This window comes from Podarcis vaucheri (assembly GCF_965113315.1).
Source record: "Podarcis vaucheri genome assembly, chromosome: 2".
NCBI lineage: Eukaryota > Metazoa > Chordata > Lepidosauria > Squamata > Lacertidae > Podarcis > Podarcis vaucheri.
Window position 1 is genome coordinate 4,683,475 of NC_138760.1, and position 18,017 is coordinate 4,701,491.

The following is an 18,017-nucleotide window of genomic DNA, read 5'->3' on the forward strand; positions in this document are numbered from 1 at the left end:
TTAAATTACAAGGATAGTTAGTTCCACTGCAATCAACAAGACATTTATCTTGCTTTCTCTCTCCCCACCATACCAAAATCATCAGAGACTTCAGTCTAAAAATAAACTCACCCCAGTGGAAGCTGCACACTGAGTAAGTCATCTATTTCCCCTTCTCAACAAGGACCTCATTGCCATGAACGGTTACCAGAGGAATTTTGCCAGGAGACCTTGCTTCTTGGAATCCTCTGTTTCTTTTCAGCCCCCACCCCACCCCCAGCTTCAAATGCAATGTGAATGCTCCTCGCCACTGCTACAGCAAGCTAATTGCTCTGACAAGCTGCTCAGAAGGCACCAGACCCCAGCTGCTTGAAGAGATGGCATAGAGAGCTCTGCCAATGGCTACTTCCACACCCCCTCTCTCCCTCATTCAGAGACTTGAGTGTAACTGCCTCCTCAAGGCTGAGGAAAGGAAAGGCATTTAAAGACACAGCATCCCCATTTCCACCAGCAAGCACAACAATGAAGAGAGAATGCCCAAATTAAAATGAGAGCATGTTTTTTTTTTCTACTGAAGAGAGCCTTAGCTGCAATGAACCAGCTTAAAAGGGATTCCCATCCAGATGAATCAGTTGTTTACATCCACCTGATATTCAAATTCAAACTCATTTACTACTTGCAAATATTTTCTTCACTGTCAACCATAGGGACAATCTTTATGTTCAGCAAGTTTTTCTGTTGTCCTGATCTCAAAGGGTAGGAGATAGTCTGGATCCAACTCATTATACCTGCTTCCTAAATCCTGTTCATTTAAGTAGGACGTAAGTCATGATTACCTCATCACATTAATATCAAAATCAACATAAGCAGAACTTCTAGATCCCACTCTGAATTTGTGTAGAGCAGGGGTCAGCAACCTTTTTCAGCCGTGGGCCGGTCCACCGTCCCTCAGACCATGTGGTGGGCCGGACTATATTGGGCGGGGGGGGGGGGGATGAACGAATTCCTCTGCCCCACAAATAACCCAGAGATGCATTTTAAATAAAAGGACACATTCTACTCATGTAAAAAGATGCTAATTCCCAGACTGTCTGCGGGATGGATTGAGAAGGCGATAGGCCCATTTCCGGCCCTCGGGCCTTAGGTTGTCTACCCCTGGTGTAGAATTTAGTCCTTACTCTTTTCTTCTCCAGAAGATATCCCACAAGGCAGAGGAGGTTTAGAATCAGAATTTTCCTTCTCCTAGATGAGCTACCTTCCCAGGTGGATGAGTCCCATCTGCCCCTTGTTTCCCTCAACAGCATGTGCAGAAACCGCTCTTGGACCCTGTGCCTGGACCATTGGACCCACTATTGGTCTCGTCTGCTCAATCCACCAGAGCCTGTCTTTACATGCAGGGAAAGGGTCTGAGACGCATCAGCTATCCTCACTTGGTCAGGCCAGCCAGTTGAAGCCATTCCCTGGGTGTGGCTGCTGTCACATGCCAACTGCTTCTAGGAGCCACAGGTGACAGCTGAGTGCATAGTGGGGCCCAAAGGTGGGCAAACTACCCCAGAAGGAACATGATGTGGGAGTTTGAGTCCAGCCACCACCCTCACCACCACCATCTTTGCTCATCAAAAATGGGCACATATGCATACATTTGATCTTATTTTGATAATTCATTTAAGTACAAATTTTGTGTTGTTTTTCCATTGTAAAGAATTCTGACATAGAACCATTGTTTTTGGCATACAAATAAGAAGAGAAAGCATATTGGTTTGCTCGTAAATAGAGGATTAATATCTAAAAGTGTAATTCAAAGTCTCTGGCCATGCAGTTCAGATTGTCTTCTGTACTATACAACTATGAGTGGAATTCAACATCACACTATAACTATCATTCCATTAGTGCAAACTTTACTGCTTTCCAGGCAAAACAATCTCTTCCATCCTTCCCCCATATATTGTTCCAGGGGTTCTCTGGACCCCATCTAAGCAGATTTGGAAGGGTGGGGAGAGCGCACCCCAGCTGTCCTAGTAGCACAACTGTTTAGCTGAAGCCAGCCCAACATCTGTTTATAGACAAGCCATGTACACATGTAAGAACACTAAGCAAATAATTTAGTTGAAGGTTAAGGCCTCAAATCCTACGTACTGTTATTTGGAAATATGTCTCAGTTAACAAAGAAGAACTTGTTTCTGCATAAATATGAGTAAAATTGGGTTGCAATCAAGTTTCCAAAAGCAAGAAATTGTAGTTACTGAAATGGAAAGTGACTTGTTCAGGTAGTTTGGTCACCAGTATTAATAATTTTAGAACTGAATGCACTGCAGGGCTCTGCTGCTTGGGTATAAAATACTACAAGATAATGAATATAATGGATGTTCCTGGTGAGATACAAGAGGGCATCACCTGGATTCTAGTGCCTATGCTTGCATGTTACTCCCTGTATTTGGTCACTATACAAATAGATTAACTACTGTGATATGAAGAAGTTTTCCATACTGTTTTCGCTTTACAAAGAAAAGTAGCACAATGAGATCTGAAATTCAGCTTTAGGAAATTTTAAAAAATCATTAAGTTCATATTTATTTTTAAATCAGCTTAATTTTAAGTGAGATAATTGCATCTGAAACTTTTTAAAAAAAATATCATATTTCAATTTTAAAATCTGGTTTAAATTTTATTTCTCCCTGTCTTTGATCCATTCTAATTCATGGCCCATGTAGGGCAATGGCAAGGTGCAACAGGGCTGGCCCACTTGAACTCAGCATGTACCCTTGAATATTCACTTGTCCCCAGTATTTTCAGGTAGAGCAAGAGGTTCCTCAGTAAACTAATGTGGGATTAGAAGAACGGGTCACCCACAGGTTTGAAGGTTTGAAGGCTCTGTAATATTTGCATACACAGGAGTAAACATTTTCATAAAAAGATAGCCCTTCATCTCTCAGCTACTGGCATTTATTTCTGAATCACAGAGACACAAATCCAAGCAAGTCTATGATAAAAACTAAAATGGACAATACAAGAACCAACAACATTTTGGTGCAGGCATGTTTTATATTATTATTTTGCTGTTAATTTGGTTTGAATTTTCTTTAGAAAAGCAAGCAACAACATAAGACACAGGGAAAGAGAGATAAAATACAATTTGCAGGATGTGAAAAATATACCCTGCACAGGAGATAAATGCCAAATTATATATCAATTTATTTCTTTAATAGTTCTGTTTGGAAAAACCTGACAGTCTCCAGACTGCAGAAGAACAAAGAATTCAACATGTACTTTTCCTTAAATCTCGTGATTTTAGAGGGGGAACTTGAGCAACATATCAGAAAAGCAAGCTTGATTTGCTCTACACTACAGCCTGACTCAGTAATTTTGAAAACACAGGGTTTACAGCCCTCCTGCCACCACCAGAACACTGTGGATAGAAAGCTCAGCAGTTCTCTAAATGGAAATGCTCATTGGGAATGAGCAATGCTTCGGTGCCTAGACCAGTGTTTTTCAACCACTGTTCCGCGGCATACTAGTGTGCCGCGAGATGTTGCCTGGTGTGCCGTGGGAAAAATTAAAAAATTCGAAAGATATTTTTTTTAAAAAAAAAAAGTCAAATTTTTGCCCACTAGGCGGGCGCTGGACAGTGTCCACCCTATTTTCCATCCATCCTGGGTGGGGAATCAGATCAGATGGGATCGGATGAGAGCGGACATCCGATTCATCCGATTCCCCATAGATCGGATGAGAGCGGACATCCGGAATCATCCGATTCCCCATAGAGAGCAGCGGGGCTCTGACATCTCCCTCTCCGCACACAGTGGTGGTGTGCCTCATGATTTTTTTCATGAAACAAGTGTGCCTTTGCCCAAAAAAGGTTGAAAAACACTGGCCTAGACCTCTGCAGAAGCTTCTTTAAGGCCGAGAACCAATAATAATAATAATAATAATAATAATAATAATAATAATAATAGTAATAATAATTTTATTATTTATACCCCACCCATCCAGCTGGGTTTCCCCAGCCACTCTGGGTGGCTCCCAACAGAATATAAAAAACACGATAAAACATCCAACATTAAAAACTTCCCTAAACAGAGTTGCCTTCAGATGTCTTTTAAAAGTCAGATAGTTGTTTATTTCCTTGACATCTGATGGGAGGGCATTATACAGGGCGGGTGCCACTACCGAGAAGGCCCTCTGCCTGGTTCCCTGTAACCTCATTTCTCGCAGTGAGTGAACCGCCAGAAGGCCCTCAGAGCTGGACTTCAGTGTCCAGGCTGAATGATGGGGATGGAGATGCTCCTTCAGGTATAATGGGCAGAGGCCATTTAGGGCTTTAAAAGTCAGCACCAACACTTTGAATTGTGCTCGGAAATGTACTGGGAGCCAATGTAGGTCTTTCAGGACCAGTGTTATATGGTCTTGGCGGCCACTCCATCACCAATCTATAAAGTTGAACCTACTCCCTGGTCTTGAACCAGCAATCAGCATTACCTTCCAGTGGATGTAGTCTCTCCACACACATGCAGAGGGCTCCATGGCTACAGAATTCACCAAAGCAGTAGAAACCACAAACCTGAATTGACATTAAAATCCTAAACATTATATGTGACAATATATGTCTAAGAACAACCCAGAGTGTGGTTATATTCCAAATTACTAGATCTTAGCTTTAAATTTTTAGGTGCCTGGGATTTGTTCAGTTCAAGTAATGAGATAAATGTGATGGAATATTATGTGCATGAACTTGCGTGAATTTTCTTCATACAAGAAATAGAAGCCTGCAGATATAACATGAAGACTGTCAGATAACAACAATAAAAAAAAATTTATTTATACCCCGCCCTCCCCAGCCAAGGCCGGGCTCAGGGCGGCTAACAAGCAATAATAAAAAGAAGTTGAATGAATACAACTTATTGTATTCATACAACAGATGCAGCCAATTCAGTCCCAGTTCTTAGACCCTGTACCATCAAGAAAGCTCATGTTCCAAAATTGCTCCTCAGTAGGAAACAAGGTCATAGGGAGTGCCAAATCTATACTGCACCTTTCAGGGGGGGGGGGAATCCAGAACACACTCTCTCTCTCTCTTTCTCAAACACCTAAACAGTTATATATAGGTTGGCAGACACCTTGCGTTTTCAACCTGCAGTGTCTGGGAAACCTGATTTTATTTTAGAACACATTTGTGCTCATAAGGATTTCTTTAATGGTAAATCTTTTAGAGACAGCGACTCCAGGGTGGAAGAACTGCAAGTCAGCTCTCCTGACAAGCCCAAATGACAATGCGGGATTGGGCCACACCTCACATACCAACAGCCTGTTCTTTGTCTTTCACACCTCAGTGCCACTTATTTAAACATAGCAGGTACATACAAAGAAAACTAGGTCAGAGAGACAGAAGAGATGCTGGTGCATTTGTGCTTTAGACTTGCAGCAGCAGAGAAAGCCCTCTGTTTTTCAAAGGAAAAAAGAGTCACAGCAATGGGAAAGCTTTAGATAAGCAAACACTTGCAGGGCAGGGCCATAGACATTGATTGACCTGAATGAAACGCCCACCTATTCTCTCCACTATGGCCTGCTCCCATCCCATCAGGTCAACTGGAGACCTCACTTGCCCTGGAAACACTCCAAGCGACAAGCGGATATGAAAATGCCAAAATCATACCATTTGTACTGTCTTACTATCTGACAAGCAGCGGCTCTCTAAAAGTCTCAGGCAGAGTAACCATTCCCCTCTCCAGTCATGCTACTTGAAACTCATTTGAACTGCACATACCAGCTTGGAACTCTCTCACTGCAAAGCATGCGCTCCATCTCTGAGCTATGATCCTCTCTATCTCCACCAGTGCCTTCCACCACCCATTCTTCTTCACCTACTGTAGGAAGTGAGGTTTCAAAAGGAATTGGGAGGGGAGCAGCCACAACAGCTTCTCTAAGCGTCTTAGGGCAGTTCACAAGGAAAGGTAGAAGAAAAATACATCAGCAAAGGAAATGCTTTCTCTCTGCAGCTCTACATTTCCCTTCCCATCTGTTGTGCATCACATGTAAATCAGGATCAGTCAGCTGAAAGCAAGACAACCTTTTTTGCTAACCTAAACAAGACAGGAGTGTGCTCCCTTGGTATCACAAAGAACTCCAGATCACCCTTTCAAAATTTGGTCCTAGGAGTTGAAACAGCACACTTCTTTTCTGCCCTCAAACTGTTTCAAGAAGTTCAAACTGGGAACTGATAAAGAAAGTGCGGATGAGGGAGATGGGGAGGAGCAATGGCAGCTTTGGAAAGTCCTGGAAAGCTTGTAACCAGTTGTCTCTAATCCTAAAAACCAACTTCTTCAAAACTGAAGGTATTAATTTGAGAATAAAGACTGAAAATAGAGAATATTTATACAATATAAGTTGCCACATAATTTGCTACATATGGGATATGTAACATATTTTATTTACTATAAATATGCTAAATTTAAAATCTTTATTGGCAAATCAATAAGTTTTGAAGAAGCTTCTTTTTAGGATTGTTGTTTGGCAATTGGGGTATGGGTGATTCTGCCTATCAATTTGCAAAAACCACTACTGTCTCTGGAAGCATCGGATTGATATGAATGAGAAATATATCCATGCACATATACAGAGCTCCTCAAAACAACTGGACCCATTGTATCCAAGTTGGTAACTTCAAACCATTCCGCTAAAATTTTAAATTTGATTAATGGAGGCCATGAGCTTCATTCTAACTTGGTGTGGTGGGAAGGAAAAGAATCACACTGTTGTAAGTTAAGTCCCCACACAACTCGAAGAAAGTCACCCTTTTGCTCCAACACTTACATGTAAAAATTATGTGTTCCAGATATGCCATTGCTAGTTTTTATTGCCACTTTGCAGCCCCATTTACTTTTTCAGAAAAATGAATTTTATTTCAAGTGTACAAAACAAAAAACACCAACATGTGAAGGGCAAATTACAAAAAGAATTCAGTTCAGTTGCTCCTAATACACACTGTAGAAATGTTCATTACCAATGGGGTGCAGCAGCAAAAAAAGCTAATGCTATTGTAGGCTGCATCAACAGAAATATAGTGTCCAGATCAAGGGAAGTAATAGTACACTCTATTCTGCCTTGGTCAAGCCACACATGGAATACTGTGTCCATTTCTGAGCACTACAATTTAAGAAGGATGTTGACAAGCTGGAGTGTGTGCAGAGGAGGGCAACCAAAATGATCAAGGGCAGGGGTCCTCAAACTACGGTCCACCGGCCACATCCAGCCCACCAGGGTCCTGAACCCGAACCGCCGAGGCAGAGCCAGCGCCGCCGCCTTATTCCCGATGGAATGAGGCGCAGGATCACCGCTGCCCCATTTCCCCATTACAAGCTCTGAAACGTGCTTGCAACCAGGGTAACCACCGAGGGGTTGATCATGAACAAACGAGGCGGGCGTTCATCTGATCCGGCTGTATGGCAGTGCCCTTACCTTGGCAGCTGCCTCCGCCACTTGCGAGCCTCCTCGGAGGAGGAGGCGCCACGGCGAAAACCCCACAGAGCAGTGTCTGGCGCTGGCCACCATTGCTCTCCAGCCTGCCTTGGCTCAGGGAATGCGGTGGGCGCTGCTCCTCTTCCTTCTGTTCCGGGCCCCAATCCTCCCAGGGGTTCGACCTGGCGGCAGCAGCAACATAAGCAGCAGCCTTTATTATTATGATTTTCCAAAGCATTTTCTTTTCCCAGATTTCCGTTGAGTCAAGTTCTTTTACGCCACCTCCCCTTTGGCTGCTTTCACTTTTCCGGGTTGGGAGCATTTGGGAAAAGCGAGAGCAGGGGATCCCAGGTGACCGAGGGGTGGGTCGCCTTTCTTCTTCCCCCTCAAGCTTTAACTCTCTCTCCCTCTCCCCTTCAGCCCACAATCCCGCTCACTCTCCAGCGCCACTTCCAAGCCCCCTCCCATGCTTCCTCCAGGGGAAACTCAGCTCCTTTTCCCAGCCTCTGGCGGTGAGTGAGGGGTCCCTGGCTGGATCTCTCTCCCCTTGGAGCCAGTCAGGGCGGAGCTGCCATTTCCCCACCCCCTTTTCCTGTGCCTTTTCTTCCTGAGGTAGCAGCAACAACAGCAGCAGCAGCAGCAGCGGAGGAGGAGCCCGTGGGGTGAACTTGCTCACTCCCTTTTGCGGAGAGGTGCAATGTACCTGTGGCGCCTCCTAGAATCATAGAGTTGGAAGAGACCACAAGGGCCATCAAGTCCAACCCCCTGCCAAGCAGGAAACACCATCAGAGCACTCCTGACATATGGTTGTCAAGCCTCTGCTTAAAAACCTCCAAAGTAGGAGACTCCACCACACTCCTTGGCAGCAAATTCCACTGTCAAACAGCTCTTACTGTCAGGAAGTTCTTCCTAATGTTTAGGTGGAATCTTCTTTCTTGTAGTTTGGATCCATTGCTCCGTGTCCGCTTCTCTGGAGCAGCAGAAAACAACCTTTCTCCCTCCTCTATGTGACATCCTTTTATATATTTGAACATGGCTATCATATCACCCCTTAACCTCCTCTTCTCCAGGCTAAACATGCCCAGCTCCCTTAGCCGTTCCTCATAAGGCATCGTTTCCAGGCCTTTGACCATTTTGGTTGCCCTCCTCTGGACACGTTCCAGTTTGTCAGTGTCCTTCTTGAACTGTGGTGCCCAGAACTGGACACAGTACTCCAGGTGAGGTCTGACCAGAGCAGAATACAGTGGCACTATTACTTCCCTTGATCTAGATGCTATACTCTTATTGATGCAGCCCAGAATTACATTGGCTTTTTTAGCTGCCGCGTCACACTGTTGGCTCATGTCAAGTTTGTGGTCAACCAAGACTCCTAGATCCTTTTCACATGTACTGCTCTCAAGCCAGGTGTCACCCATCTTGTATTTGTGCCTCTCATTTTTTTTTGCCCAAGTGCAATACTTTACATTTCTCCCTGTTAAAGTTCATCTTGTTTGTTTTGGCCCAGTTCTCTAATCTGTCAAGGTCGTTTTGAAGTGTGATTCTGTCCTCTGGGGTGTTAGCCACCCCTCCCAGTTTGGTGTCATCTGCAAATTTGATCAGGATACCCTTGAGTCCATCATCCAAGTCGTTGATAAAGATGTTGAATAAGATCGGGCCCAAGACAGAACCCTGTGGCACCCCACTAGTCACTTTTCTCCAGGATGAAGAGGAACCATTGATGAGCACCCTTTGGGTTCGGTCAGTCAGCCAGTTACAAATCCACTGAGTGGTAGCATAGTCAAGTCCGCATTTTACCAGCTTCTTTACAAGAATATCATGCGGCACATTGTCAAATGCCTTGCTGAAATCAAGGTAGGCTACATCCACTGCGTTCCCTTCATCTACCAGGCTTCTAATTCTGTCAAAAAACGAGATCAGGTTAGTCTGACATGACTTATTTTTCAGAAATGCATGCTGACTATTGGTGATCACAGCATTCCTTTCTAGGTGCTCACAGACTGTTTGCTTAATGATCTGCTCCAGAATCTTCCCTGGTATTGATGTCAGACTGACTGGGCGATAATTATTTGGGTCCTCTCTTTTCCCCTTTTTGAAAATAGGGACAATATTTGCCCTCCTCCAGTCTGCCGGGACTTCGCCTGTTCTCCAGGAATTCTCGAAGATGACTGCCAGTGGTTCTGAGATCACATCTGCCAGTTCTTTTAATACTCTTGGATGCAGTTCATCTGGCCCTGAAGACTTGAATACATCTAAACTAGCCAAGTATTCTTGTACTGTCTCCTTAGTTATTCTGGGCTGTGTTTCCTCTGCTGAATCATTTGCTCCAAATTCTTCAGGTCGGGCATTGTTTTCTTTATCGGAGAAGACTGAGGCAAAGAAGGCATTGAGGAGTTCAGCCCTTTCTGTGTCCCCTGTTTGCATTTCACCATCTTCTCCTCTGAGTGACCCCACTGTTTCTTTGTTCTTCCTTTTGCTACGGACATACCCATAAAAGCCTTTTTTGTTGCTTTTAACCTCTCTAGCAAGCCTGAGTTCATTCTGTGCTTTAGCTTTTCTGACTTTGTGTCGACACGTGCTGGCTATTTGTTTGAATTCCTCTTTGGTGGTTTCCCCCCTTTTCCATTTTTTGTACACATCCTTTTTTAATCTTAACTCAGTTAAAAGTTATTTAGATAGCCACCCTGGCTTCTTTAGGCACCTTCCATGTTTCCGTCTCATTGGTTCCGTCTCATTCCCCTCCTGGCCGACCGGGCTCCCAGCTGCAGCTCCCATGCGGCCTCTCATTTCGGGCTCCCCGCAAACAAGTATTGAGTATCAGTCTCAGTCAGTTTTATTGCACATAGCCAAAGGCTGCCGCAATGTACACAGAATTATTTGACAATTAAAAGAAAATATACTGAATTGGTAAAAAAAGACTTAAAACATTTATATTATTAAAACATTACATACTCTAAACAAAGCTATAAAAGTACCCCAATGTACAAATAAAAACATTAAACGATAAAATTCATAAGCTAAAATCATCACATGGTCACTAATGTTAAAAACAATATCAATTAATACAGTGTGCAATTTATACTCAGAGTTTGGTAACAAAGATAGAGCATAGCCTGAGGTAGATAGATAGGATCAAATAAATTCATCTCCTTTACAGTTAATGGCTACCTTGGCTATATAATTTGCTCTAATTTTCCTAGCAGCAGTTGCAAAAAGTGCTACCCGCCAGGTCACATACTTATCTGTGTCGGCAAGGAGATATAACATCATATCAAGGGGGTTCTGGCCAGGGGACCCTGTCATTATAGGTACCAAAAATCTTTTTCTTGCATCATTATATAACGGACAGTGCAAGATATAATGCATAAGGTCCTCTACTTCAGAACATCCCCTAATGCAAACACGTTCGTTTTTTGGTATGCCTCTGTGTCTCCCATCTCTATAAGCAGAGCTTATTGTATTTAGTCGTAGCTCTGTAAAAGCTTTTCGAAGCTGTGCAAAAGTCAATTCATTAAAATAAGATATGTGTTCATTGACCTCTCTAAGTTTAAAATACAATGGGGCGCATGTAGATGTGCACATAGAGTTTAGTTCGTTTTTAGTTGCCACTGCCCTTATGGTTCATTTAAAAATATTTTTCTGTGAATATAAGGGGAGTTCTTTAATCTCAGTCACTGAGAGGTCATATTTGCCCATCAGTTGGGCAGCATGATGTACCCAGTTTTTAAAGGGTAATCCATTTGAGAGCTCAATCAGGCATTTTTTTGGTAGCCTAGTGTTGTCCATCTGTTGAGCTCTAAACCAGTAACAGAGAATTCTTTTATCTATTTGGCTCTCTATGCTCAACATGTGAGTTTCCAACCTGACCATGGCAGATTGCACGTCTTTGGGTAAACCTAAAAGAACTCTTAAAAAATAATTCTGTGGGGGTTCCAGACCGGAGACCTTTGAGGTACCCCAAACCTCTGCACCATATAAAATCTGGGCCATTGTTTTTGCTTTATACACAGATAGAGCTGGGTTGACCAGATTTCCACCTTTACATGCAGCGAATTTCAGAATGGCTTTTGCTGATTTAAAGGCTTGCAATTTAATATTGGATAGCTGTGTATTCCAAGATGCCGTTTCTGAATAAATCAATCCCAGATATTTAAACGTATTTACTTGGTTTATGATGTGTTCATCCAGGTGCCAAACATGCTTTTTAGAATGCTTCCCAAATACAATGACCTGCGTCTTATCATAGTTTATAGATAAAGCATTCCTCATGCAATATGAACTTAATTTTGCAAGCAGCCGTCTCAGGCCCACCTGGGCTCTAGATACAAGTACTAGGTCATCAGCATACATTAAAACTGAGAGTTTTTGGTCGAGAATTGTGACAGGGGCAAACTGTAGGCCCTCCAGTTCTTTAACCATGTCATTAATATAAAAATTGAACAGGAAAGGTGCCAAAATGCATCCCTGTTTGACTCCAGTAGTGCTCTTAATTCTAGTGGTGAGATGGCCAGCCAGATCCACCTTTGCTTGTATTGATGTGTCAGTATATAATGTTTTGATGAGAAATAATAGACGGAGGTCTATATTTGTCTTTTCCAATTTTTGCCACAATGCGTGTCTTGGGACCGTATCAAAAGCTGACTTTAGATCGATAAAAGCAACATATAATTTTTGCTTCAAATTATGTAAGTATGAGTACATATGAGTATCATAGAAACCCCCGGGTAAAGATGGCCCTGACAGCAACAGCAAAGGTGGACTCAGCCCGGGCGCAATCCAGCCTCCCTCCCTCGGCTGGCTTGTTCCGTGGGAAGGAGGGAGACAAAGGTGAGCCCGGCCCACTCTCCTTCTCACTTCCCTCCTTTGGGAATCGGGAAATAGGAGGAGAGAACAGATTGTGCATGTCCCCACTTCGAGTGCTCCAGGCTAAGTGGCTAGATCCAGCGGCAGCAATTTCCAGATGTCCTCAGCCTCCTACCCTTTTGCCCTAAGCAAGTTTCCAACCATTTTTCTACCTAGCTCAGTTTTGCCTACACTGACTGGCAGCAGTTTCAGATAGGGATCTTTTTGTGCACTACAAATAAAGTATGTGCAGTGTGCATAGGAATATGTTGATATTTTTTCCAAACTATGGTCCGGCCCCAACAGTGTCTGAGGGACAGTGAACTGGCCCCATTTAAAAAGTTTGAGGACCCCTGATCAAGGGTCTGGAAACCAAGCTTTATGAGCATCACTTGAAGGAGCAGGCTATGATTAGCCTGGAAAAGAGGAAACTGAGAGGAGATAGGATAGCCATCTTCAAATATCACATAGACTGTCACATGGAAGAAGGAACAAGCTTGTTTTCTCCTGCTCTGGAGCGTAGGACTCGAACCAATGGCTTCAAGTTATATAACAAAGGAGATTTTGAGTAAACATCAGGAAAAACTTTCTGACAGTAAGAGCTGTTTTGACAGTGAGACAGTCTCCCTCAGGAGTTGTGGACACTCCTTCCTTGGAAGTTTTTAAGCAGAGGTTGGGGTGCCATCTGTCATGGATGCTTCAGCTGAGATTCCTGCATTGCAGGGGGGTGGATTTGAAGACCCTTGGGGTCCCTTCCAACTCTACAATTCTATGATTCTAACAGTACTTTTTTACTTTTGTTATGGACAATTCCAATTAATAGAGGGGAAAGGATTAAATTAACACAGGACATTTCTTTTCGTTTTTTTCTCTCTCAGGGTTTTAAATGACTCACAAATCAGATGCTTCAATCAAAAAGATTTTGCAAAGAAAAGGCTTTCTCCCAAAAACTCTAACAAAACTGTATTACGGTACTTTTTAGCTCATGCAGTTGCAAATCTCAAAGCCCAGCCTAAACAAGGCAGCAAACAGCCTTCTGGGCCCATGACCTGCAAGCTTCAATGAACTGATAGCAGAATAAAAATGCTTAAAACACCATGATTGGTTCCAAAAATGGCACAGATGCAGCATTCATTCAGCAGAGTTTACTGAAGCTTAACTGTTTCAAAAAATCCAGATCCCTAGAAAGCACAGTCTCTTAAGAATCCAGTTGCTGCAAAACTTAACTTAATAGTAAAGTCTTAAACTTAGCATTAAACATACAAATCACCACTTAACTAAGAGAAAAAACAAAGCAGGTACGGAGTAGAGAGAACATAGCTAGAGGAAGAGAGAATGAAGAGCCCCAGTGAATGACAAATATATCCCCTTCACTCAGTGGCCTTGAGAGAACAATAACAGGGTCAGCTCATAACTGCTTAATCCAGCTGCGCCCAGTTTTTCTGAAGGAATAACCCAAACACCAAGAACCTTCTGCTTGTTTTCCCAGCAGAATAGAAACTTACTTGTCAGCTAGAATGTTCCAGCTTTCACCAGCTTCCAGCTTGTATCATACAGAGAAAATACCAGAAAACTTCTACCTGTACCCATAGACTAGAAATGATTTCTACAGTTTTTAGACAAACAATTTGTGCACTGATCAACTGAAGAGTGTCCAGAGAAGGGCAGTTGAGGAGGGTCTTGAAATAAAGTCCAATGAGGAACAGTTGAAAGAGTTGAGTATGTTTAGCCTAAAGACAAAGGGATTAGGAGTTGTGGGCAGGATGGCTGTATTCAAAATATCTGAAAGGTTGTCTTGCAGAAGACAGACAAGACTTACTCCTTTGCAGAGGGCAGGACTGGAACCAATGGACAGAGGCGGAGCTAGCTGCTCCAGCACCCGGAGTGGCGCACATGGTGCGCACCCAGGGGGAAAGAGTTTTCAGCTGACATTGTAAGAAACTTCTAGCAGTAAGAACTCTTCTGCAATGGAACAGTCTGCCTCAAGAAAGAGTAGGCTCTTCTTTCCTTGAGGTTTTTAAGAACAGGCTCTACACCCACATGGCAAAGATGCTGTGGTTTCATCCTGCACTGAGCAGAGGTTGAACTGAATGATAATCAAGGTACCTTCAAACTCTTTTTATTCCATCTCTGGTCAAACCTCATAGGGCTCAATATTCAAGCTTTACCTAATACTTCATTTCAGATGGCCCTTATGTGGAGACTTAAAAAATTACCATCAGTGAAACCAATGGGACAAGCTCTAGCAAGGCCAGAGCTCAGGGATGATGGGAGTTGTAGTCCAACAACATCTGGGGACCCACAGGTTGAGAACCGCTGCACTAGAGACTGGTTTTGCCCTCAGATCCCCCCAATGTGAGGATCACTTGTGCCCCAGAGAGCACTGCATGCCAACCACATGCACCCCACGCCACTTGTTACTTCTGCAGCACTTAAAAATGGCCCACAAGAACCTTGGGACAGCCTTTATAGAGCAGGCTGGGAATAACATTTGGAGTCAGCTCAGGGGAGTTACAGCTGGCCTCGGCAAATGTTTGAAACCAGATTTCTGAAATTAGGTCACAAGCAAAAAAATTAGCATTTTGCTAGTTAAGAACTGACAAGAAACTGCTTCTGCCCTAGATTTGAGATATCTAGCGGAGGATGAATTACAGAGGCATCATAACAGAAAAAGCACTGGAAGGCATTGTGCTGGTCTGCTGCTCAGGACTAAGCATTGATGGCAGACACTGCATTTTGGAGATTCAAAGTTGTATGCTGCCCATCATGTTGCTCTGTTTACTAAGAGGCAAGTCTTGGCTCTCCTACTCTCTTCCCTCCCCTCAAGACTTTCTGATGCACAGCAGTAACAAAGAGCGATCCAGTGTGCTGGAAGTAATGCACCTGTTCTGTGCCAATGAGACTTTGTTCCAGTCACAGGAGGGGACAGCCTGCTTTTGTTATGTTTGCTGCCTGGCTCTGGCCCTGGAATAATTCATAGTGCTAGAAGAGGGAATGCAATCAAACTCTCCATTCTGAAAGATTTGGGAAGGTACTGTCCTAGCTATTACAAGTCACTGTCTACCTAAAGCAGAGACCTTTGCAGCACACTAAGTCCATGAACCAAGAAGCCCCAAAAGTAAATTCTGCAAATTCAGTGCAAAGGAATCAGATTTTAATTGACGTCCAAAAGGGAATTAGTACTGGAGCACATTGGTAGATGCAGGGAAGCTGACTCACACATAATGCCAAACTACATGCATGAGCTAGAACAAGCCTAAGAGAAACCTTGGACTGGCATTCTCTCTGTCCCCAAACAGCCATGAGAAGAACTTCTGCTGCTTTTCCTTTCACTTTCAAATAATTGTGGATTAATGTTACAAAAGCATCAATCAATCAATGATGAAGAATTGATGCTTTTGAATTATGGTGCTGGAGGAGACTCTTGAGAGTCCCATGGACTGCAAGAAGATCAAACGTATTCATTCTTAAGGAAATTAGACCTGAGTGCTCACTGGAAGGACAGATCCTGAAACTGAGGCTCCAGTACTTTGGCTACCTCAGGGGTCTGCAACCCGCGGCTCCGGAGCCGCATGTGGCTCTTTTACACCTTTGCCGCAGCTCCGGGGTGGATACTAGCGAGGGGAGGAGGCGCATTGTGTGCCCCGACACTCCCCACTGTGGCGGGCGCTGTACTGGCTGTGACGTCGCGTGGGGGCGGTGCGTGCGTTAGTCACGCACCGTCCCGACGTCACCTTCCCGCCCGCTGTCAGATCGCGGCTCCGGAGATATATTTGTTTTAAATGTCGCAATGGTTTTGCGGCTCCCAGTTTTTTTTTCTTCGGAAACGGGTCCAAGTGGCTCTTTTTATCTTAAAGGTTGCAGACCCCTGGGCTACCTCATGAGAAGAGAAGACTCCCTGGAAAAGACCCTGACGTTGGAGGGCACAAGGAGAAGGGGACGACAGAGAATGAGATGGTTGGACAGTGTTCTCGAAGCTACAAACATGAGCCTGACCAAACTGCGGGAGGCGGTGTAAGACAGGAGTGCCTGGCGTGCTCTGGTCCATGGGGTCACGATGAGTTGGACACGACTAAACGACTAAACAACAACAATGTTACAAAACTCGATATTATTGTCAGTTTCTCTAGGCAGATGCTAAACAAGATGTTTCATTACCCCTAGTTTTAAGACATTTGGGATGAAAATAAATTTTGCCACACAAATTGCTTGAGTACTCACACACATGACCTATATACAGGTGAAACTTGGAAAATTAGAATATTATGGGAAAGTTCATTTATTTCAGTAATTCAACTTAAAAGGTGAAACTAATATATGAGAAAGACTCATGACATGCAAAGTGAGATATGTCAAGCCTTTATTTGTTATAATTGTGATGGTTATGGCGTACAGCTGGTGAAAACCCCAAATTAACAATCTCAGAAAATTAGAATATTAAATGAAATCAGCAAAACAAGGATTGCAAATAGAGCAATATTGGACCCCTGAGAAGTAGAAGCATGCATATGTACTCAGTACTTGGGTTAGGCCCCTTTTGCATCAATTACTGCCTCAATGCGGCGTGGCCTGGATGCTATCAGCCTTTGGCACTGCTGAGGTGTTATGGAAGACCAGGAAGCTTCAATAGCAGCATTCAGCTCTTCTGCATTGCTCGGTCTCATGTCTCTCATCTTTCTCTTGGCAATGCCCCATAGAGTCTCTATGGGGTTCAGGTCAGGTGGGTTTGCTGGCCAATCAAGCACAGTAATCCCATGGGCACTGAACCAGGTTTTGGTACTTTTGGCAGTGTGGGCAGGTGACAAAGTCCTGCTAGAAAATGAAATCAGCATCCCCATAAAGCTCGTCTGCGGAAGGAAGCATGAAGTGCTCCAAAATCTCCTGGTAGACGGCTGCGTTGACCCTGGACTTAATGAAGCACAGTGGACCAACACCAGCTGATGACATGGCTCCCCAAATCAACACAGACTGTGGAAACTTCACATTGGACTTCAAGCATCTGGCATTGTGTACCCCCCCCCCCAGTCTTCCTCCAGACTCTGGGTCCTTGGTTTCCAAATGAGATGCAAAAGCTGCTCTCATCAGAAAAGAGATTTGGGGAGCCATGTCATCAGCTGGTGTTTTCATCAGCTGTACACCATAAACATCACAATTATAACAAATAAAGTTACAGATAGGTAGCCGTGTTGGTCTGCCATAGTCAAAATAAAAAATTCCTTCCAGGTATCTGAAGAAGTGTGCATGCACACGATAGCTCATACAAAGAACTAACTTAGTTGGTCTTTAAGGTGCTACTGGAAGGAATTTTTTATTATAACAAATAAAGGCTTGACATATCTCACTTTGCATGTCATGAGTCTATCTCATATATTAGTTTCACCTTTTAAGTTGAATTACTGAAATAAATGAACTTTTCCACAATATTCTAATTTTTGAGTTTCACCTGTAGGCTACAGAAGCAATTCCCCCAAAACATATATACCAATGAAATGAAATGAGATTAGAGCAGCTTTGGAATCCATATTACTTATGATTTATTCTTCATAGATGTTAAGAGTCTTCTGCACCACATTCAAATTTCTGTCAGGAATTCTGCATGCACAGAATCTGACTAGATCTTGTCTTTCCATTTTATCTTCTTTAACAGACTTGTGACACAAGTTAAATTGAGAGGTAGTGGCCATAGATCACTTAGTGAATTTCATGACTTGGAATTTGAATCCAGTCTCTCCAATCAAACACACAAC

General features: G+C 43.4%; 1 protein-coding gene across 8 annotated transcripts in view; it reads right to left on the reverse strand.

Moving 5' to 3' along the window:
- The window catches only part of R3HDM2 (R3H domain containing 2), a 155,282-nt gene that overhangs the window by 96,404 nt on the left and 40,861 nt on the right, over positions 1-18,017 (reverse strand). The window contains exon 1 of one of the 8 annotated variants that reach the window (XM_082208101.1): positions 112-390. The exons of the other annotated variants lie outside the window; for them this stretch is intronic. The gene's annotated coding sequence lies outside the window, so the exon portion shown is untranslated. Of the gene's footprint in view, positions 1-111; positions 391-18,017 lie in introns of those variants that run through there. 8 annotated transcript variants of the gene reach the window in all.